Consider the following 24,422-nt stretch of genomic DNA (forward strand, 5'->3'; position numbering starts at 1 on the left):
TTTTTTGGAAGACGAGGAATATTACTACATCGTATGCTTGAGGCATGAAAAATAAAGAGACCACAATAGTTCCACCTCCCTAGCCCCTCTTTTCCTTAACCTTTCAAGCTGCTCACTACTCTGGCTTTAGAGAAACGTACATCATGCGAAAGGAAAAAAAAAAAGCTTAAAAGGACACGGACAGAAGTAGAAACAGAAAATCAAAGCTGCAAAAAGACAAATTAGACACTGCCCCTCTCTTCCAAGTCCTCTTGATTATGATGACATGGGCTTTGTTTCAGATTTCTTTCGATTATTTTTTTTCTCTATGGCTTTTAAGTAAATGAGCATTTGAACTGCCACTTAGTAATCCTAAAATCTTGGGCAAGTTATTTAACCTCCCCATGCTACATACTCTTCATCTGTAAAACAAGGTTAATGATAACAAAGCCTCAAGACTATGAACGTTAAATTAAATATCACACACACACACTCACACGCACACGCACACACACACATGAATACACACACACGAGTTGCCTGGCACACAGGCTTGCTCAAAGTAGGCACCCAATAAAAGTTTCATTTCCCTCTTTTCCTGATGCATTTACATTACTATCATGTAGAAAACTGTAACTTTTGGTAAAATATGAATTACAAGGATAATACAGTTCAACTAATTGTTCAATCACACTATAAAACCTGATTTTGGCAACTCAGTGGTCAGATGGGCTGAGGTCAGTTAATTATCACTCGGCAGAAGTTGGAATAGTTAAACCGAGCAAGCATGCATTTTTTCCTATGTTAGAAGAACAGTACAAATAGAGCTTTGGCACTGCAACTGAGAAATAAAAACACGAAAGAAAAGATGGATCCGATGAAGGATGAAGAGGAGATAAAACTCGGCTGGTCATTAGAAAGCCTTTGTTATACTTAAAATGTTTCTAAGCATAAGGAGAAGAAATTATCATCCCTTTTTAGCTAAGGAATAAATTTTTGTCAGGTTCTATGTATGTACATACACTTGTGTCTGAGATTGGCCACAAGTAACACAGCACAGAAGGTTTTCATGAAGAAAAAAAATGAGATACCTTCCTAAGTATATTACTGAATACTAGATTTCAGTGGCTGTATAGTAAGGGAACGGACATAAAATTGTTCATTTGGCAGAGAGAACAGATTGAGTTAAGGGGTCTTGTGCTTTGAGAAAATTTGGCACCTGAAGTGAAAGGGCTTAAAAATCAGAGGCTTTGAAAAGTTAAATCACAACGCAGATGGACTCTAACTCTCCATTTTCTTTGGAGGTTTAGATAGTAACCCAAGTTATCAAGCTGTTGTGGTCTGACAAAGTGCTGTGAACGCTAACAGCAAGAATGCCTTTCAAATCTAAACGAGAGGAGGCATTCACTCTTAGTAGACAGCAATACGCAACCGAGCAAAGGAATAAGAAACTCCCTAAAATCAACTTTAATCATGCTCTTAAGTTTATCTCTAGTAAACGAGTGTCAATTTTCTAAATGATTTATGAAGATTATAGAAGCACAGCAGGGTGTGGTGGCTCCTGCCTGTAGTCCCAGCTACTCTGGAGGCTGAGGCAAGAGGAAGCCTTCAGCCCAGATGCTCAAGGCTGGAATATGCATGATCACACCTGTGAACAGCTCTTACACTATGGCCTGGGCAACACAGTGAGACCCTGTCTAAAAAAGCAAAACAAAACAACTATTTAAGATTATAAAAGAAATTCGGATATACTTACAAGAGGGCTGCCCTTGCTGTGACCATTTGCTTTTTACTGATTCAGTATCACGCATGTCCTGGAACCAAGTGTTTGCTTTCTCCCTAGTCAAGCTCTATAATTTTCTGAAAGATGACAGAGAAACTTGAACACTCTTTTTTCTGTTAATCTCTAAATTCAGTTGCAATTTAACTTGGGGAAACAAAAAATACTTTATGTAATTTAAAAATACCCTTTAAAAATGTCAAGATTACATTCATTAAGAGGACCCATATTAAAATAACTCCTGTGTTCTTAGACTCTCAAGTTTAACCTTAATATCTCATTCTATAGTTTAATCCACTTTTTCCTTTCCCATCTTTGGCCAACGCTAGAACTAGATGGTCATCATCCATTACATCTTCAAAAATGATTAATGTGTCTCCCGTTAGCTTTCTCTCCTTTCTGTTAAATAATTCAATTCTTACTGAGTTCTTTTCACGAGTCTCATTTTCTAATCCTTTAATTAGCTTGGTAGCTCTCAGAACACTCTTCAAGTTTCACAATGGTACAGCAAAACTGAATTCGGATAAAGGTTCAACTAATGCAAAATACAATAGTTTAAATATCACACAGTTAGTCTGAAAGATCCTGGAGAGTAGGAAACAAAGTCTTGTACATCTTTGCAGCATGTGAAACATAAGGATATCTTCAATAAATGAAGAATTAATGGGTTAACAATCATTGGAACTCCAAACTCACCCACTACTAGAAAGCAAATCAAGGGTTAACTTTTTTTCTTTTGTAGAGATGGTGGCGGGGAGGGCATCTGTTACGTTACCCAAGCTAGTCTCGAACTCCTGGCCACAAGTGCCTCAGCCTCCCAAAGTGCTAGGATTACAAGAATGAGGCACCATGCCCAGCACGTTATTATTTTTAAGTCATGGCACGAGAAAGGAGAAAAATCTAACTCTAGAAAAGTTGCTGCCAGACCCGAAGCTGATAAACAGTCCTGTCATTTCCAAATGTTACTATTATGTAACTTTTTTTTTTTTTTTTTTCTGATACAGGGTCTTGCTCTGTCACCCAGGCTGGAGTGCAGTGGTGTCATGATGCAATCACAGCTCACTGCAGCCTCAACCTCCCAGGCTCAAAAAATCCTCCTGCCTCAGCCTCCTGAGTAGCTAGGACTTACAGGCATGCACCACCAGGCCTGGCTAATTAATTTTTGTAGAGATGGGGATCTCACTATGCTGCCAAGGGTGGTGTCAAGCGATCTTCCCAGCCTGGCCTCTTGAAGTGCAGGGATTACAGGTGAGAGCTACTGTGCATGGCCCATTTAACTTTAAATACAGTAAAAGATGCAACTTTAGAATACTACTACACAAGTATCAAATTCCACTGGTCTGATGAACAGCGGGTCATGTTAAGTCAGACAAAATAGTAATGATGGCTTGGTTGCATCTTATGAAATTATATTTTTAATTTTAATTTTATTCCTATATTATTAACCCTTTCTTTTGTACAATTTATAACAGATTCATTGCACTTTATTCAGGACTTTTCTAATCATCGCAGTTAGAAAAGTTATTTCTTCATGCAAATTCACGTAATTGACCATGTATTTATTTCTTCACATAGTTTATATAGTTATCCTATCACCGCTGCTGTTATATTTCTATGAAAAATGTTTATTAACATGGACTGAACACTAGGTATGGACCTAAAAATCAGAGTGAGAAAACTTTAGCTGAGAGCTCTGTGAAAAAGGCACAACGTCATCATCTTCGTGTTACTATGGACAATGAAGGGACAATTATACATATAAGGTTTCTTTTTTTTTTTTTTTTTTTTTTTTTTTAGATGGAGTCTCACTCTGTTGCCCAGGCTGGAGTCAGTGGCGTGATCTCAGCTCACTGCAATGTCTACCTCCCGGGTTCAAGTGATCCTCCTGCCTCAGTCTCCTGAGTAGCTAGGATTTATAGGCATGCACCACCATGCCCAGCTAATTTTTGTATTTTTAGTAGAGATGGGGTTTCACTGTGTTGACCAGGCTGGTCTCAAACTCCTGACCCTAAGTGATCCGCCCATCTCAGCCTCCCCATGTGCTGGGATTACAGGCGTGAGCCACTGTGCCCAGCCAAGGATTTTTTTGTAACAGAAACTAAATCATCTCCCATTTGGCTTACTCCCTGAAGCACTGCTTAAGCCCTCTGGTAGAAGTTGAAAATAACATCTTTCCTTCCCCATCTCAGTGCCTCAGGACATGTTTTCATTCAACAAACGTTTGGTGACTACTCTGTGTTAAACACTCTATTAACTATTGAGGTTAAAAAAATAGACATCTTCTATTTTAACCTCAAATAGTTCACTTTAAGGGAGCACAGATTCACAGTGATAGAAGATCCTCCACAAATCCCTGGTGTTGGAAGCATTCATAACTTGTCTCTAGTGATGAACACCCAGAAAACCCAAAAAGAAATATTTTAAGCAAGCTTCAGAGGCTAACAATGAAAGGCAGAATAAGGTTTCACAGAACCAAATTAAGGATGAGTCCACCAGATGCTGAAATTAACATCTGGCAAAGGATGCTACCACCTGAGAGAAAGGACACAAGATTTATTAGAGCAGTTGAGAAGAACAACAGGAGTGACTTCAGGAACCGTGACCCTAGTGTTAAGTCTTAATAAACAGAGAGACGCACAGTGAACCAATACATGTAATTATTCTGTGGATTACATCTCAACAAATAGGTCTGTAAGAATAGCTACTTTTCATTTATTTTGTGAATCAAAGTATACTCTAATTCTTAAATCCTGTATTTAGATTTATACATCAGCTTACACACATACATGTGACTACAAGAGCTATTTTAGGAATTGCTATTTTCCGTTCTGAAACCCATGTTAACATTTTACGCTGACTTTTTTAACACAGAATTTCCACGGAATTTTATGGTCTTCTTGGTTAATTTTAAAAAGTAACTCCGTAAAACAACAGACATTGGTTTTGAGCAGAATTTTTATTAGACCTTCAATTATTTTCAGACACAAGACTCCAATACATAATTGTAATGTCAAAGAAGGATTTCCATTTTGATTTCCCATTGCGTACGAAAAAACCCATTGCAATTTCTAAATGAACCCCAAATTTCTTATATTCTTGCCTAGATATAGGTCTCTATAGTCAGACTAAATTAAAAAGAGAAAAAAAGTTGATTTATAATGAGACTGCAAAACTTCTTCCACAACCCTCATTCTATCTGTCCTCAGTGCCCTAATGTTTTTAGCCATACTCGACAGATTACAAGTATCCTATGTTTCTTTGTCTTATTAGAAAGACCAATTCTTCTAAAGAAGAATGCATGATATTTTGAAAGAAAATACTTCTGAAAGGATCTCAAAGGTGGAGAAAATTAAGCAAAGAAAACACTTCAAAAGCAGGCTCCTCAGTGAAAAGTGCTGGGTCTTGGAAGCGTGACTCGAACAATGGGCGGACTGCTTCTGTGGTCCTCAGATGCTGACAAGCCTAACATTTGCCTTCCAATTCTCTACAAGAACGCACATTCCTAATCCCAAAAACACCAGAAGCTAAGCGCTTAAAGAGTTCTGAAATCCCATAAAGATGGGCTGGAAAACTCCAACAACACACTCTTTCCTACCCAGAGGGCTTCTGATGCGATTACAGACTTCATCTTAGAGCGGTAACTACTCCACCCAACTTTTAATGGAAAGGAACGAACATAAAATGCTTTGGTTTTAAATTTGTGAGTTTCCGAATCGTGAATTTTCCTTCAAACAGTATTAATTCTTTGAAGTGAACTTTTTTGGTCTATAATTACTGTGCTGACATTTTACTTGACTGTAACATCTAGCAGCATGCACACAAGCATGCACACATGCACACGTCCCAGAATAATACACAGTTCCGGGGAAAGTTAAATTTTCTGCAGTGTCACTGGACACATTAGAATGATATCTGGGACAGACTTTAAAATTCGATCTTACCTTAAAAAGGCTACTTACTGCTCACTTAGTTAAGTTACTGCTGAACTGCCAAGTAAGACAGAAAAAAACCACATCATCTCTGTTTTCCATTTGGTAAAAGTAAATGACAGGTTCTGTAGAAAATATCATAAAGCAATCATAAAAATAAGAGTCTAGTTGCCATGGTAGGGGATGGGGAAGGGTGGGAAGAGGGGATGCATAGCATAAGAATAGAGTAAGAAAAACAGAGAATGATTTCAGGGAGTGCTGGTGCTTCTTTTTTAAAACAAGGTTGGCAATTGAAAGTGACTGCTGTGTTAAGAAAGTTCCCAAGACTCTCTTTGCACTCAGTAGGAAACACCGCCATGATCCATTATTAAACTGGTAAGAACAGACACTACACTTGATCTTAGCCAAAGGGCCGAGAAGCAGTGATCCATTATTGATGTCTGTTGTAAGTATTGGAGCTGGGAGTGTTAACAAATGTCCCACACGCTTGCCACCTCTGGAGTAGAACACCTCCATCAGGTGACTAACCAATGAATGGCAGAACCAACAGGCTCACCCGGCCTTGGGGTCATGGAAGCATTCCCTTCCCCAGGGAGAGTTGCAGAGGCAGGGTGTGCACTCCTTGCTTTCCACTCCAAAGCTTTAGCAAGATCTGTGTTGGAGTTAAGAGTCTGGGTTCTACAGATGGATATTCTTCAAGTTCCTAAAACCGTGTGTTTACTGTGAACATTGTACAACTGAAGGCGGCTCATATTTTCATAAAATGAGGAAAAGCTGGGTTTGGATTGGAGAAGTTCTGAACATGAGTCACAGTCGGTCTTTTTCTATTCTGATCAGAGATGAGAAGGGAATATTTTATTTTTTGAGACAGGGTCTCGCTGTGTTGCCCAGGCTGGAGCTCAGTAGTATGATCATAGATCACTGCACCCTCCACCTCCTGGGCCCACAGGATCCTTTCCACCTGAGCCTCCCACGTAGCTGGGACTACAGGTGTACACTGCCAGGCTTGGCTAATTTTTTAATATTTTATTTTTGCAGGGATGGGGTCTCACTATGTTGTCCAGGCTGGTCTCAAACTACCAGGCTTAACTGATCCTCCCGCTTGACCTCCCAAAGTGCTGGGACTCAAGGCATGAGCCATCACACCTGGCCTGGGAATTTTTTTTCAGAGATGGCAAATGATTGGGTTAGAAAAAGAAAACCATTTCTGTGGCTACAATAAAGCATTTATTTCTTCTCCATGCCTTAATAGCTATAGTGATAGAATATTCCCAGAAATTTTTTTTTTTTTTTTTTGAGACGGAGTCTCGCTCTGTCACCCAGGCTGGAGTGCAGTGGCCGGATCTCAGCTCACTGCAAGCTCCGCCTCCCGGGTTCCCGCCATTCTCTTGCCTCAGCCTCCCGAGTCGCTGGAACTACAGGCGCCCGCCACCGCGCCCGGCTAGTTTTTTGTATATTTTAGTAGAGACGGGGTTTCACCATGTTAGCCAGGATGGTCTCAATCTCCTGACCTCGTGATCCACCCGTCTCGGCCTCCCAAAGTGCTGGGATTACAGGCTTGAGCCACCGCACCCGGCCCAGAAAATTTTAAATAAGGAGCTATCAAGGAGCAAGTTTAAAATATGATTTTGGGTCCTTGCACCAGTGAGCATTGGATAGAGCTGGTAATGTGCTTAGCATTTGGCCACAAAATGGCCTGGATGAAAGTAGCACTGAGCAACCTTCTCTGACTGTCATGAAGATGGGATGGGGCGGAGGTGACGTAGTATGTTCAACAACTGATGGACCAGATGAAGAAGCTGACATGAAAGAAAACAAAGGGAAAAACTGAAAAATTAAAATACGGGCTAGAACATTATACAAGTGAAAGTGTACAGGCTCACTATTTTATTTTGAAGCAAAATTATTCATTAACATTTAATAATGAATTCATATTCATGACAGCATATAAACAATTTCTCAAATATCTGAAAAGCACAATGAGAAAAGTAACCATAATATAGTTTAGAAATAAATCTAGAAAACATTATACTCTATTTTCTATTTACAACAAACCTAAGAAGATCTAAAATTAAGAGTTTGCAGTGTGTTTTGTACTAAGATGGGAGATGTGTTTGTAAAGCAAACACAAACGCCTGTACCATTTTTCTGTTTTACCGTAATTCTCTGTTCTGCTAAACAAATAGGCAGGTGTAAGAAGCTACAGGTCAAGATCTTTGCTTACTCATGAGAAGTAATCATGTGAGGTGCATCTAGAAATGGAAGAGGAGATATTTCTTTTGTAAAAATAAGCATATTGAAGATTTAGAAAACAGGATTAATTCAGCAGTTAACATACTGATCAGATTCTACAAACATGTTGCAAACCTACAATTAAAGACTTAATCATGTGCATTCAGATATACATAGATTTCTTTTCTTTTTTTTTTTTTTTTTTTTTTGAGACGGAGTCTCGCTCTGTCACCCAGTCTGGAGTGCAGTGGCGGGATTTCAGCTCACTGCAAGCTCCGCCTCCCAGGTTTATGCCATTCTCCTGCCTCAGCCTCCCGAGTAGCTGGGACTACAGGTGCCTGCCACCTCGCCCGGCTAGGTTTTTGTATTTTTTTAGTAGAGACAAGGTTTAACTGTGTTAGCCAGGATGGTCTCGATCTCCTGACCTCGTGATCCGCCCATCTCGGCCTCCCAAAGTGCTGGGATTACAGGCTTGAGCCACCATGCCTGGCCAATATACATAGATTTCAATACGAACAGCTTTTGAGCAACCTCTGCTAATTAGAGCAGGGCATATATAGAACCTTTTCAAAAAACAGATAACTCTTGGACATGCTTTTTATTATCCATATATAACTTGTCCACTTTCAGGATTATCTGTGGATAAATTAAATCTCTGGTAGGATTCCCTATTTCTTTGCACATTTCCAGACTATTTTCAGTTGCTTGGACTATTTTCAAAAGCTTGTCGGTTTTCAGAGAATAAAACTTATTTTAATTAACTGAAGTAAAAGACAGATAAAAAGATAAATGTCAGCCAGGCACAGTGGCTCATGCCTGTATTCCCAGCACTTTGGGAGGCCGAGGTAGAAGGATCGCTTGAGCCCAGGAAGTTGAGGCTTCAGTGAGCCATAATTGTGCCACAACACTCCAGTCTGGACAGAGCAAGTCTCTGACTCCAAACAAACAAACAAACAAAACAAAAAATGGTAAATGTGTACTTGAGTCAAGGATTCAACAAGTATTTGTAGAGCACTTACTTGCTGTGTGCTTGGAATGTTACAGTATTAAACCAAATAGACATGGCCCCTGCTGTCAATTTTTGTAGAAAGAAAAATTAAAAGGAAACAACTAACAAAGCAGTAATACAGTTGGCCCTTCAACAACAGGGGTTTGAACTGTGCAGGCGCACTTACATGCAGATTTTCTTCCTCCTGTGCCACCTCTGGGACAGCATGACCAACCTCCTGTTCCCTCGCCTCGCCAGCCTGCTCAGCGTGAAGACGACAAGGATGAAGACCTTTGTGATGACCCACTTCCAATTAATGAACGGTAAGAATATTTTCTCTTCCTTGTGATTGTCTTACTAACATTGTCCCTTCTCTAGTTTCCTTTACTGTAAAAATACAGTAAATAATGCATACAACATATCAAATATGTGTTAATCGACTGCTGATCGGTAAGGCTTCTGGTCAATAGTAGGCTATTCATGGCTAAGTTTTGGGGGAGTCAAATGTTACATGAGGAATTTTGACTGTGTGTAGACGGGGTGGCACCTCTAGCCCCGTAATTGCTCAACGGTCAACTGTAATTCCTACGAAAAGATGCAAACAGGACAGAGAAACGGAGTAAAGCAGGTGGGCTACCTAAATCGGGCAGTGCGGGAAGGTTTTTCTGTGGGGCTATGTGAAGCTGAGGTCTAGAGACAGAGAAACAGAAGCCATGCCAGTTGAGAGGGGCAGAGTCTTCTGGAAGAGGGAACTGACTGTGTAACACCACCGGGGAGGGAGACTGGCACGTTCCAAAACCAGGAGAAGGCCCGAGGGCAGAGGTAAAGGCAAGACAAGACAAGACTGGAAAGAGAGGCGAAGGCCAAGTTATGCAGGGTCTGGTAGGCCAGGACAGGTTTTGCACAAGAGAGAACTGAGATTCAGCTTTTATTTAAAACATATTCTGGCTGCTAGAAACCAAGCAGGAGGCAACTGCAGAGGTCCGGGCAAGAGGCGATGGAGAGTGGCTCAGACCTGGGTGGTTGCAGCAGGGCTGAAGACAAGTGGAAATATTTAAGATATAATATAGAGATGCTAACAACAGTTTGCTGATATATCATCTATGCAAAAATATACATCTATTAATGAGTTCTTCCAAACAAAAAAGACGTCTTTCCAGGCAAACGGACATATCAAGTAAATAAACTGGTATTTTGTTGTCTTAACTTTTCTTCCCTCAATTTTATTTTACTCATGTGATAGACTCATAGCTCTGTAATTTCAGAACTAGATGGCATCTTAGAAATCACCTTGACTAAAAACCATGACTTTTTTTTCTATCAGGAGAAGCAATTTTCCTTTACTTTTTAATCTCTGCAGAGATGGGGAGTAAAAGTAAATCCCCAAGGGGAATTTAGTTAAATGAGATCCAGCGTGTACGTTTTCAGTATCTACCGTTGAAGATTTTGATGTGCTGGCTGATGGTTCCTGATCTGCCCTAGCTCTTGCTCAGGTAAGAAACTTGATGCCAGGAGGTATTAAGAGATTTGCTCAAATTCACCTAGATGAAGACTAGTTATACATTAAGTGAAAGACACTGTCTTTAACAGTGTGGGCATATATTTGACTCCAAGTCCCTAACTTTCACAAACTCATCATTCATCAAGCCGACCCACAGGTTCTCTCCTTAAATGAATGTCTCCTTCTTTTCATTAATTCCTGCGTTTAAAAAGTGAGGAGATAAGGAGAAGATGAGCAAAACAACTTTTATTTGACAGTCATGAGAGCTAAGGAGACTGAGAGGTTACCTGTTTAAAAATCCACAATGCAGGCGCAGTGGCTCCCGCCTGTAATCCTCACCTGAGGTCAGGAGTTCAAGACCAGCCTGGCCAACGTGGTGAAACTCTGTCTCTACTAAAAATACAAAAATTAGCCAGGCATGGTGGTGGGCGCCTATAATCCCGGCTACTCGAGAGGCTGAGGCAGGAGAATCGCTTGAACCCAGGAGGCAGAGGTTGCAGTGAGCCAAGATCACGCCACTGCACTCCAGCCTAGTGACAGAGCAAAGCTTAGTCTCAAAAAAAAAAAAAAAAAAAAAAAAAAATCCACAATGCTGTGCTAGAGGGAGCTAGGAGAATGCCTTGCAGGGGAAGGTTGAGCTGGAACTTGAAAGGCAAGCAGAAATTGGAACGGCAAGAAAACACAGAATAGGGCGGGCAGGGCGTTGCTCTCTTCTGTACAATCAACTAACAACTTACATGTATATACCTTTCTGAACACAGTATTTGTTATTAGCTATATAAACTTACTAAACTGAAATCTGATAACTCGCTTATTTAAGTGTCAGGAAACATTCAGAGGAAAACTGACAGTATGTTATCTTTCCCTTTATTTTAGTTTTTTGAAACATTCTCAACTGAACATCTTGAAGCAAAAGGCACTACATAATATTTTGGTTCTTATAGATAAAAATAAAAGGCAACCAACCTCCTTCCTCTATTTAATCCAGAAGGATTATATTGATGATATTATCTGCATTGGTATTCCAAAGAATAAAATAAGACCTAATAAAGAAAATTACTTTTATAAAGATTCATATCCGACTATTCTATAGCAACAGTATGTAAAGCACTTAAAATAGAGTAGTTGATACAAACTAAAAATAAAATATACTTTTCTGGAAAATTATCCTTTCTATAGATGGAATACCACCAGAAAAGCATGTATCAACAAATTACATATATATATATGTATATATATGTTCTATCTCAAATTTCTTAAGTTTTTTGGTGAAAAAAAGATGAGACTTTAAAGATCTTTTGTTTTTAAAGATAAGGGAACAGATGCCTAGATGAGGCCTCAGTAACCTGTTCAAGGTTAGAGGTTATTAAAAGTAGAATGCGGGTCTCCTTGTGCTTGCCCATTCTTATTATATTACTTCACTGATAAAAATCAACATACACCCACAACAGGAATACAGCTAAACTTTCTGAAGATACATGTAACCTCCAAATAGAAGCAACGACCCTACCAGATGCAGCAGAATAATTGCATGAACCTCCAGACACAGAACCTTTCTTCTTTCTCCTATTGAATTTGTTCAAATAAATATACTTTGTAGTGCCATTTCTTCTCCTGGTCTCTATGTTGAGACACTGTCCTTCCTCCCTTCCTCTCTCCCTCCCTCCCTCCCTCTTTCCCTCCCTCCCTCCCTCCCTTCCCTCCATCCATGCATCCATGTATCCATGCATCCATCATGCATCCATGCATCCAAGGAGTTATTACTGGTGTGATTGTTCCTTCTAGTAGGAATGATACAGGTCAATCACAAGCTAGATTCGTTTAGGAACTCCTTTGTTATGTCACCGACATTTGGTATAGCTTCCAAAGTTAGACTGCTTGAGATCAAACTCCTTTTCAAATTTTTACTGGCTGTATGATCTTAGAGGAGTCACATAAGCCTCTTTAACCCTTGTGTTCTTCACATCTACCACCAGGATTGTTGTGAGAATTCAACAGCTTAATGTGTAGTCAAAAGTTTAAACTTCCATTTACAGTGATATGGAAAGTAGACACCTGAACAACTCTCCTGCTAACATTAAATAAAGGATGAAAACAATTTTAGAGAATTATTTTTACTCATGTCACTGACTTTGTAAGAAAGTAAAGTATACTAAGAGGCCAAAAACAAGGTGAATCCAAAACTTGACCTCGAGCTTCATCATTAAAGAGTCCATGGAACTCTGGGGTGAAGATAAAGCCCAGGGCTTGTCCCTTTGAAAGTAGAGAGTTTAATAAAAACCCTTCCATAAAGCAAGGCTCCCAAAGAATTGCACTCTCAGTAGAGGGAAACTATAATAAACCTCCGCTATATAAAGTGACACAAAGAAACCTGCCTGCCTTGACCCCGGCTCTAGATAAGAGAAAGAAAAACATCTCCTTCAAGAATTTGTAACCAAGAGGCAGCCCTCAAATGGGTTTGCCCACCACATTTACATTACCTGTGTCTGAAAACCTCAAGCAGAGGAATAAAGTGTCCCAGGTAAGCTGGGCCTCAGGTACTCGGCAGACACAAAGGAAAAATCCTCTGCTAAAGAATTCCCCTACAGCCAGAACTCAAAGCATGTCCACAGATACAGTTCCAATGAACATGACTTTCGTGCCAACAACCTAAGCGAAAACCCTTGGCATGACGTGAGGCACAAAATAAACACTCAATTCACAAACAAGGGGAAGAGACTTCGTTATGAAATACTTGGCTCTGGCTTTGGTATCATAACCTTCAAACGAAGTAGGTGCTCAATAAATGAAAACTGCTACATATGGTTGTTACTACTTTTTTTTTTTTTTTTTTTTTTTTTGAGAGACAGAGTCTGTGTCGCCCAGGCTGGAATGCAGTGGCATGATCAGAGTTCACTGAGGCCTCAAACTCCTGGGCTCAAGTGATCCTCCCACCTCGGCCTTCCAAGTAGCTGGGACTACAGGTGTGTGCCACTATGCCTCGGTCACTTTTTAAAAAAAGCTTTGTAGAGATGGGGACTTGCTATGTTACCCAGGCTGGTCTTGAACTCCTGGCCTCAAGCTATCCTCCTACTTCAGCCTCCCAACATGCTGGGATTACAGCCATGAGCCACTGTGCCTGGTCTGTTGTTACTATTAATGATGGCTTATTAAATGTTACTCAAAACCAGATTTTGCTATTGAGCCTGTTGGCTTTTAGCATTTAAAATCTGGTTTCTAATCTTCCCCATCATATTAAGTGCTGAATTGCTAGTAATGAGCTCTGTAGTATGAAAACACAGCTTACTCTTCATTACACATACTACATAAGATAATGTATGTTAAGTTACTAGCAAAATTCCTATAAAATAGCATGGATTCAATAGAAGTTCTCATCTTCCTTTTTTCCCTTGACCAATGGCATGATGGAAAATGTTTGCACCGTCCTATAATTTTAAAAAAATCAATTCAGTATATTGTTGGATGATTGTGTTTTTGAAAGATGCTCGTGCACAAATGACAGATTTCCTAACATTCTGGTCTCTATTTTGAGGCTTTACGGAAATGAAGGAAGTCCAAAAATATTTCGTTTTCTATACACACACACATAGAATCACTTTCTACGGCTTAGGATAAAGTCCAAAATTGCAAACCCATAAGATAGCACATGATATTGCTCTGTTAAGTCATGTTAGATGTTCCTCAGTTTTTCAAAAACACCATGCTTTTAAAAAACCAAAATAGAGATTAAGAATTTATGCTGTGAAATTAAGACCTCCTGAGCTAGAATTCTGGGAACCATTTACCAACTGCTTGAATTTGAGCAAGTTAGGTACACTCTCTCTGTTTTAGTTTTCCCATGTGTAAAATGGGATTAGTGATACAATCTACCTTAGTAACATAATGAAAGTGTTTAAAACTGTGCCAGGCACACAGTGAATGCTCAGTAAATACTAACCTTAGTACCACTTGTTCTCTCTACCTGAAATGATCTATGTATGTTTCATATGTGACAAAACACTGATTCCTCAGGAAAATCCTCCCTGATCCTCCAAACTAGGTTAGTTCCTTCTGTTAGGAGCTCTGTTAGCATACGCAGTTCCTCTTCATTGCCCTTTGCAAAACTACTAAGTTCTATGAGAGCAGAAGCCATGTATGTATATGCATCTTTTTTTTTTTTTTTACCAAGCTATCTCAATTCCTAGCCCACTTCTTGACATGAAGTAGATGCTTAATCTACACTGCTGATGCCATTCTGTCAGCCTGTTTTCTCATTCCTTGGTGAGACACATGGGATCATTGGATAAATATTTTTTAAGTGAAAAAAAATTTTTTGTTTTTGAAATGGAGTTTCACTCTTGTTGCCCAGGTTGCAGTGCAATGGCATGATCTCGGCTCACCGCAAGCTCCGCTTCCTGGGTTCAAGTGATTCTCCTGCCTCCGCCTCCCGAGTAGCTGGGGTTACAGGCATGCGCCACCACGCCCGGCTTATTTTGCATTTTTAGTAGAGACGGGTTTCTCCGTGTTGGTCAGGCTGGTCTCAAACTCCCGACCTCAGGTGATTCACCCGCCTTGGCCTCCCAAAGTGTTGGATTACAGGCGTGAGCCACCGCGCCTGGCCTTAAGTGAAATTTTTATTTGGTGGAAACAAATACTCTGTTAGCAATTTCTTGTTGTTCTATACAACATCTTGAATTTTAGTCCCTCCTCCTCCCTCCACCACCCCTGCACTATGGCTTCATAATAACTTGAGGAGGAAATGCCAGAGGCCAGAAGGTAAAATGAACAAAAGCTACAAGTAGGGTTAAGGTTACAAAGGTTTAAATTCAAATCAAACTTTCTTGTCAATCTTAGATTTACCCTTTTCTATTCTTTATTGTGTCCCATAGTAACTGAGTATCAATTGAGATAAGTTCTCTAGGAGTATTAGGAAGAGTGTTCAAGTCAAATTATGCAGTATTTTATGGTTAATAATCAATAACGATTTCCACAAGCAAGAGAAATATTTTGAAGTTTAAACAGAATAACTGCTACCTTCTAAACAGCCAAGATGCAACACTGACTCAGGATGCATACCAGCTATGAGAAGTGATTGTCCTGAGAAGTTTATAATTTGATTTGCTTTAAAATTTCATTTAAGTAAACTAGCCTTCAATTCTTCAACACAGCATGGATCCAGATCTATACCTACGATTCTGCTAAAATATTTCTTTCTTACTTTAATTTTTTTGTTTGTTTGTTTAGGCAGAGTCTCACTCTGTTGCCCAGGCTGGAGCGCAATGGCATGATCTCAGCTCACTGCAGCCTCGCTTCCCAGGCTCAAGTGATCCTCCCGCCTCAGACTGCCAAGTAACTGAGACTACAGGTGTGAACCACCACACCTGCCTAATTTTTTGTATTTTTAGTAGAGATGGGGTTTCACCATGTTGCCCAAGCTGGTCTCGAACTCCTGGGCTCAAGTGATCTACCCGCCTCAGCCTCCCAAAGGGCTGGGATTACAGGTATGAGCCACCACAGGCCTGAAATATTTCTTAAACACTGTTTAAAGTGTTCTACACAATATTATTCTCATCTAGGGATTCTACTCACTTGCACTTAGGGAACAACGTATCTTTTTAATCCATTTTAAGCGGAGAATTCCTATGCACTGTATGACAGTAATCATAAAATAAATAATGTCTGAACGGAAGCCTTGGCCTCATTATAGGCCTACACCATCCTTCCATAAGAAGAGTCTTGGCACTGAACAACTTCCTTATTATCGTACTAGATTCACCTTCAAAGTCCTTCACTAATGTTTTCGTTAAATTTATATATTTTTGGTTTTACAAATTCACAATTAAAGGCTGCATACTTATTAGGTAATATCTTATTCATTAATTCATTCTTCAGATATGTACTGAGCACCCACTGTGTTCCAGACGCTGGGGATATAGCAGTGAAGACACTAAGGCCCCTGTCCTCACATCTGCCATACTCTACAGTCAGCTTCTCCAGCAGTCTGACATCTCCACGTGGGCGTCTGGAAGACAGCTCAAACTTAATATGGCCAAAACAAACTTCTCGCTTTTCCCCCAAATTCAACCTCACCCACGCTGAATCTTCTCCATCTCAGTAAATACTATACACAATTATATTCCCAGAACCTAGAACAGCGCATGACACCCAGAAAGTGTTAAAATAACTACTTGCTGAATGAAGGAATGAAGTTAATAGTTGTGCTTAGAGGAGAAATTTTAATGCTGTAGGAAAATTTAACATCATCTGAATGATCCTTATGGTTTGTTGATGATAACAAACCTGGTTTACACATCCAGTATCTTCCTCCCACATCTGAATAGCACTTGAGCACGCACAATTCTCTATAATTAAAAAAAAATTAAGATATTCCCTGAACATACAGATACCATGTTATTCCTCTCATCCCTATTCATAACTGGACTTCTTGGAGGAGTTCCCTATTCCCACCGGCTCTATCTTCTTGTTCACTCTGCATCCATTCCACTCTGGTTTCCACTTCCATCCCTCCAGAGAAGTCACTGCTAGCTCCTCAGCGTTCTCCACGTAAATGAATCAAACAGAGCATTTTTATTTTTCATCTTTCTTGATGTTTGATGGTTTTCTACGCCACTGATTAGGTCCCTCTTCAAATGGTCTCTTCTCTTGCCTGCGGGGACTCTGCACTCTTCAACTCTCAGCAGTTCCTCCATGCCCTTCCGCTTGGACCTTCTCAGTCTATTTTGTAGGCTCTTGTCCCTTTACTAAGTCACTAAAATACAGAATCACTCAGGGCTCTCTTCCCACTCTATGCTTTTTTTCTTAAGCAATCTCATCTATACCTACAGCGTCAGTTATCATCTATCTAATGATCACTTTATAAAATTGATATCCATAGCTTTGACATTTCCCTTGAGCTACTCAGCCATAGATGTAATGGCTTGATATCTCCACTTGAATGCTGCAAAATGTCTCAACCTCAGAATGTTCACAACAGAACTAAGGATCTTTCCTCCGCCCCCAAACCTTGTTCTATTTTAGCAAACCCCCTTTCAGAAAATGGTACCACCAACCATCCTTTCCTGCAAATCATAAATGTAGCTGTCATCTTGGAAACCTCCTTTTCCTTTGCTTTTACATCCATACTATATTAGTATTTTCTAAATATCTTCCAACACCCACCTACTTGTCTTCAACTCCACTACCACCTCCCTGCAGTCTCCAATTTGCTCTATATTGTAACCAAGGTAATAATGCAAAATAGCAATGTGGTCACATCCTTCTACGCCCAGCACTGTTTACTGCTTTCTGGCCGAAGATCCAAGTCCTTAAACAAAGCTCACCTTTGCATTATGCTGCTTTGCTCTGTGTTCCAGCAACAATCATCTTTTTCTAATTCCTCATATATGTCATCCTCCCACCTGCTACTTCTGCATATGCTCTACCCTTTACCTGTATTTCCTTCTTTCTCTCCTTCCTCCGTCCCCAGGTGTGTCCCGCTCACCCTTCAAATCTCTGCTTAAGTACCAGTTCCTTGAGTGACCTGAGTGGTGACTTGACATCTATTTGTGTGATCATTTTATTAATATGCCTTGTTAACTTATAAACTCCCTTTTCTGAATTTGCCTACTATTACATTCTCAGCATTCAGCCAAATGCCTTGTGCCTCTGGGCACTCCACAAATAACTGTTAGGAACACTGTTTCTTCGGACTCTTCCTGGGTACACGTTTGGTAAACAGAAGAGACGTGCGGATACCTGAATACTTGCCTGAAATGTGAACTTAAAAAACACTATCTAAAAGCTTATATCAGACTAATTTCTATATGTAAGCATTCAAGCACTATGAGCATTTTTACTCCTGTTCAAAAAGAACAGCCAAAAGCAAATGGCAGGTGCTTTAAAGGCCTCGCTTAATAAAAATATAGTTAAATCACTGGGAAGATTACAAACAATGCACTTCCCAAAACAGCAGTCGGTGAGCAGCAAGATGAATCCATCATCTTCCATGGACATACAAATATACTGCAGTTTGCATTTGTGCACGTTCACAGGACACCGTAGGGGGTACCTGGAAACGTAACACGCTGCAGCATGCAACAAAACACACAGACAGAGATACGAACGTATCCACAGAAACCTGAGAGAAATTTCACATTAAGTAACTACTCACAGCTAAACAATTAAACACGTGGAAAATGTAGAATTACTAGAGGCAATGAGATGATACAGACGGTATCACAGAAAAGTTCTGAACAAGGGCAGAAGACATTTTCACGGTGAGAAGGAAGGAGAGCATTCTTCGTGCAAGTGGAAAGCGTTTGCAAGTGCAGAGGCCAAGGAATAGGAGAAAGCAAAGTGCCTGCTCCAGGAATGGTAAATAAATAGTTTACTTGACTGAAGCTGAGGATTTGGTTTAGCGAGTAATGGAGCATGAAACAGAAAGATAAAGTAGCTGGTGCAAACAATCGGTAAAAGACCTCAAAGTACATAATTAGAAGATTGAACTAGACGAGAGAGATCTCACATAGAAGAGAAAGAGACGGCAATGATATTTACAAAGTAAGAGTTTAGATCCTGCAATTACAGATTGTGGTTCATGATGAAATGACTGCAGGAGCTAGCCTTTTTGAAAACTGAGTCAAGAAACCACCAACGACACTGATTTATGTAAGAGTTCCACAGGATGATGAGAGAATGCAAAAAGGATGAAACAGAAGAAAGATGAGAAACCAGACAAGATATTCTAGAGCAGAGAAATGGCAGATATTATCAGAGCTCCTAACACTTCATCCACACTGTACTTCCTTGAAATCCCCATTTTTCCCTAACTGAAACACACAGTTAACTGTATTTTATGTCTTTCATTCTTCTGGACACTCCTTCAAAGTACCTAACATATCAATATCTTGCCAACTGTCAGGCTTTTAGTGAATAATCACTGAATGCATAAAAAGCAAACAAGTAAGGGGGAAAAAAAAGAACCCCAGACACACATTAAAAAACTATTCAAAACATTCCATCTGACAAACAAATGAAATATCTAATAGTTACATGAGTTAAACTTCAGCTTTCTGATACCAGGAGAGGCAACAGATGAAATTTTCATGGATTTGGGGTAAGAAGGAGTGACTTCACAGAAATGTTCACCATGAGCTAGCAGAAACAGGCTCCATGCTGAGGAATGAAGCCTAAACCAGTATAAAATATTTACATGTGCCCAGGGTTCCGCCAAGCCATCAAAGCAGGAAAAACATAGGAGGCTGGCCTGAAGAGGAGCAGCAGTCACTTCTGCTTCTTTCTTTTCAGCAAGTCAGTGCTTTTTTGTCTTGGCAGAAGGAAAGAAAAGAAAGTGTGTACTTTTTGTGGCGGACAGGATGTGATCCTCTGACCCACTTGTGAGCTGCCATCAGCCACTAAGAAACCTCTCAAGATTTCTAACTGGAATCGCACTGAAGCTAAAAAGCATGGCATGCCTACTGGCAGCTATTTTGCTCCGGTGCCCGGCAGAGGCATTCGTTGTGACATTCCTATTCAACGGCCTTCAGTCCTACTGCTAGAACAAGGCCACACTGACAGAAGAAAGACCTGAGAAGCTATGTGCATGTGAATTTTATGAGAATGGCTTACAGATCTCAATGGATTTTCTCTGGACAGTGCCAGTTGACACTGGTTGCCCCAACATAATTACAAGTTATAAACTTGATTTACTAAGAAGAAAGACTTGCTATAAACAGAAAATAAAAATACTACTACTAACAGCAGAAACAACAATCTAGTTAATCTGTGCAAATCTAAAGTAAATAAAAATACACCACATTTGTTCATAGCATTTACCTCAATTCCCATTTGGAGTTTCTACATATTGGACAGAATTCTTCATTGTTGTAAGGCCAACACATATAAAATATTAAAATAGATAACCTAAATATAAAATATAAATACGTGTCATAATAACAAATACTTGTATAGAGGTTATTGTGTGCCAGTAATTGTTCTAAACATTTCACATATATTAACATATCTTTATTCATTTAATTCTCACACTAATTCTGAGGGTAGGTATTATTATTCACATATAATAATGTAATAATGGTTATCATAATTCATTATGGATTAAATGCCATTACAATAAAAATTCTGTTGTTGTTTTTGAGACAGGGTCTTGCTGTGTCACCCAGGATAGAGTGCAGTGGCGCGATCATAGCTCACTTCAGCCTCGAACTCCTGGGCTCAAGTAACCCATCTACCTCAGCCTCTGGAGTAGCTAGGACGGCAGGTGCATGCCACCACAACTGGCTAATTTTTTAATTTTCATTTTTGTAGAGATGGGGCTGTTACTACGTTGCCCAGGATGGTCTTGAACTCCTGGGCTCAAGTGATCCTTCCACCTCATCCTCCCAAATCACTGGGATGACAGGCATGAGCCACCACTCGCAGACATAATAAAAATACTTTATAAAAAAAAGACTCCCTCTCTGCCCAAATCCTGGCCTAAGAAGTGTTCAACCTTGCCTCAGAGTCTATGAGAAGAATACAATAATCACAACAGTTCATTTTTTCAATAGAAATACCAACAAGAATTTCAGAACAAGCATGAAAATTAACCGAAATATGTATATGAGGGTCAGAGTTTGAAAATAAGTAAGTAGTCTCACTGAGAATTTATTTCCCATAGGAAAGATGAACGCATTTCTATCTGAAACTCTACAGGATTGCCTGAGGCAGATCTAACCATCTAAGGAAAATGCACAGTGTGGTTGTTGTTTTGTTCCTATAGTCCACGCTACCTTTCCACTTGTATGTATTAAAAGGCTAAATCTCTGCACTGGGCTAATTTGAGGAGGAGGGTGCAAGTCCATACCACAGCAATCCTGACTCTTAACACACCCAAAAAAGTCTGTTATAAAACAAAAATCATCCACCAAATTTCAGCTTGCTTGGACAAGGTGCTACATAGTATATGAGGAAAAAAGATCCATTTTATGATCTGGCACATCTCTAAGAATATAGCACTGTGAAATCAGTGATCGTCCTCATTTTCAATTAATCCAGTTATAACTAGAAAACATAATCTGATCTCACTTTCCAAATCCGGGTTTTTAAGGGCTTACTCACTGTATCATCCTGGGCATGTTGTTCAATATCTCTACAAGTTTGGATTTTGGAATTCCGTAGAAGTGCATTCTATCTCTATCACTTATCTTCTCTGAATCCTTAGGCAATTCACTTAATATTTCGAAGAAACAGTCTCTTATATATAAAATCAGAGAAATAATACTATCCCCCATATGGATTCTGGGGAAGAATATATAAAAGAATGAACTCCAGTGGCCATGTGTTTACTGTCTCCACTGTGTACACACATTAATCTCCTTTTTCTAATTAGATTACAAAAACCTCAGCAAATTTAAACCATGGCATATCCCTAACCTGATGTCTCTCTACTTATCCAGCCTTGCTTTCTGCTTTGCACATGAAATAAACAACAAGACACTATTATAGCACTAGCCCTCTGCCCTTCATCTTTTTTCTCAACTTTGTATCTTTATATTGTCCTCTCGGGTACAAATAGCCAGATGACTCCTATTTATCCCATAAGATTGAGCTCAGCCTCATCTCCTGGAGGTAAATAACCCTGACTCCTTCCAATCTGGGTTGGTTATCCCTCTGACATGCTGCAGTAGCTGTGCATGTTCCTCTGAATGCATGGTTATAGCTGCAATGGTATTGTACTATGATGTCATCATTAATCATCTCCCCAGACAGACTTCAATTTCTTGGATGTTTTGTATTCTTAGAGTACACAGCACATAGCTCTCTAAATAAGCATCTACTGAATCAATCAGCAAGCCAGTCATCTATTAGTTTTGTATCACTGAAAGCACTTAATGTTACACATTCAGTGACAACTCAGTAAACACTAAGTGGCTCATGGATTCTCAGACTATACTGTATCAATGAAAAGACAACCTTTCTTTTTTTTTTTGTTTTGAGATGGAATCTTGCTCTGTCTCCCAGGCTGGGGTGCAGTGGAGTGATCTCGGCTCACTTTAAGCTCCGCCTCCCATGTTCAAGCAATTCTCCGCCTCACTCTCCCAAGTAGATGGGTTTACAGATGCCCGCCACCATGCCCAGCTAATTTTTCTATTTTTAGTAGAGACGGGGTTTCACCATCTTGGCCAGGCTGGTCTCCAACTCCTGACCCCATGATCCACCTGCCTTTGCCTCCCAAAGTGAAAGACAACCTTTTATATTGCAAAAACTAGTACTTCAGGAGTCAAATATTCTTTCCAAGAGAGTAACAACAATTTTCCTAGGTGACCTGGAAAAATATTTGACTAGAGATTTTTTTTTTTTTTTTTTTTTTTTTTTTTTGGAGATAGGGTGTTCCTCTGTTGCCCAGGCTGGAGTGCAGTGGTGTGATCACGGCTCACTACAGCCTTGACCTCCTGGGCTCAAGTGATCCTTCCACATTAGTTGGGACTACAGGCATGCACCACCATGCCTGGTTGATTTTTAAATTTTTTGTAGAGACAGGGGTCTCAATATTGCTCTGGCTAGTCTTGAACTCCTGGGCTAAAGCAATCCTCCCACCTCAGCCTCTCAAAGTGCTTGGGACTACAGGCATGAGCTGCCGTGCCCAGCAAGAGATGTAATTTCAAGAATAGATTGCAGGCCCCTATTCATAAGAAAGTAAGGCGTACTCCTGAATAATTAAAAGCTGTATTAGAATTAGCAATAAAAACACATCCACAGGAGGACTGATAATGTATACATTAAAAGGCAGGATTCCTGCCCACATGAAAGTTTACCCGCTACAATGCCATGAGGCGCAACTCTCTTTAGTGCTCAAGCACTTAGGGAGGCATATTAATATGACTCCTTAGTACTCAGATCATAATCAGGGAATCACCTGTACCCTTGGGAAATAATGCCCTTCCTGCGCACTGTGAAAGCTGCATTTATTATCCACATTGGATTGATTTTGCATATTATATAGTGAGTACCGATATTTAAATCCCGTTAGAAGGCGTATGAGTGAACTCAGCATACTTTTCATTGAGCTTATAAGGTCTATTAAAAATAAATAACTGTATCCAATATTTCATTTTTTAAAGAAAATGACAATTATAGGAAGGGAAACATTTAATATAACGAGACTGATCTAATAGTAAGGAGGTAGTCAAGGGCTCAGCCTGTTGGTGCATTATTAACTCTTTCTGGTCACTTGGGTAACATTTTGAGTCCTGTACTAAAAGAGGTAATTTACTAAATGGTACCCTAATGGCCAGAAAGAGTTAATGTGGTAATCAAAAATGAGCAATTTACTTCTCATCAACTAATCAAGCTCGGTAAAATTTTTTATTAAAATGCCTCTGATACTGTTCAACCGAAATTTTAATTGAAAAACTGAAAGCCATTTAGTGAAAATACAGAAGAGTGGATATTACAATCGATTAATCCAAGAAAAGTAATGGCATGTCTAACCCAAGAAAGACAATAATAAAACAACTCTTGTTGCAATTATTAACATCAATGCCACTACTATTTCTGAATGGCCACCATGTGTCAGTCACTATTCTAGGTACTGTATGCATATATCACTGAATCTTCAAAATGGTAGGTTTTATTACCAGAAATGGAGGTACAGAGAGAGTATGTAGCTGAGCCACGACTAGAGAAGCCAGATTTGTCAAATTTCACAGTCTATGATTATTTTATTATATGCTAGACTGCCTCCCAATACATACAGACAAAAATTTTAGCTTACTAGCTATCCAAATGATTTAGAATATGTTAGAAACAGTTTATTAAACAAATGCCCATTCCAGAGAAATTCTGAGGTAGTCATAGTGCCAAGTACGCTTGTATTTTCCTTGGGCTTTGGCCTGTTTACAAAAAAAAGAGTTAACATAGCAGTCCTGAGACGGCTTTAAAAGGCCTGCTTGCAAGGCTGGCCGTGGCTGGTGTCTGGGAACCCAGATTTCAGGAAGGTTCCCACCATTCTCAGACTAATGAGAGCAGCTCACCATG

The 24,422-nt window shown here is 39.7% G+C and overlaps 1 protein-coding gene and 1 pseudogene across 1 annotated transcript in view; both read right to left on the reverse strand.

The window, feature by feature from the left end:
* TENM3 (teneurin transmembrane protein 3) overlaps positions 1-24,422 on the reverse strand; it is a 2,279,939-nt gene that overhangs the window by 250,890 nt on the left and 2,004,627 nt on the right. The gene's annotated exons all lie outside the window — the stretch shown is intronic.
* Positions 5,910-6,112, reverse strand: LOC126955908 (uncharacterized; annotated as a pseudogene).

This window comes from Macaca thibetana, chromosome 5 (assembly GCF_024542745.1).
Source record: "Macaca thibetana thibetana isolate TM-01 chromosome 5, ASM2454274v1, whole genome shotgun sequence".
Taxonomy (NCBI): domain Eukaryota; kingdom Metazoa; phylum Chordata; class Mammalia; order Primates; family Cercopithecidae; genus Macaca; species Macaca thibetana.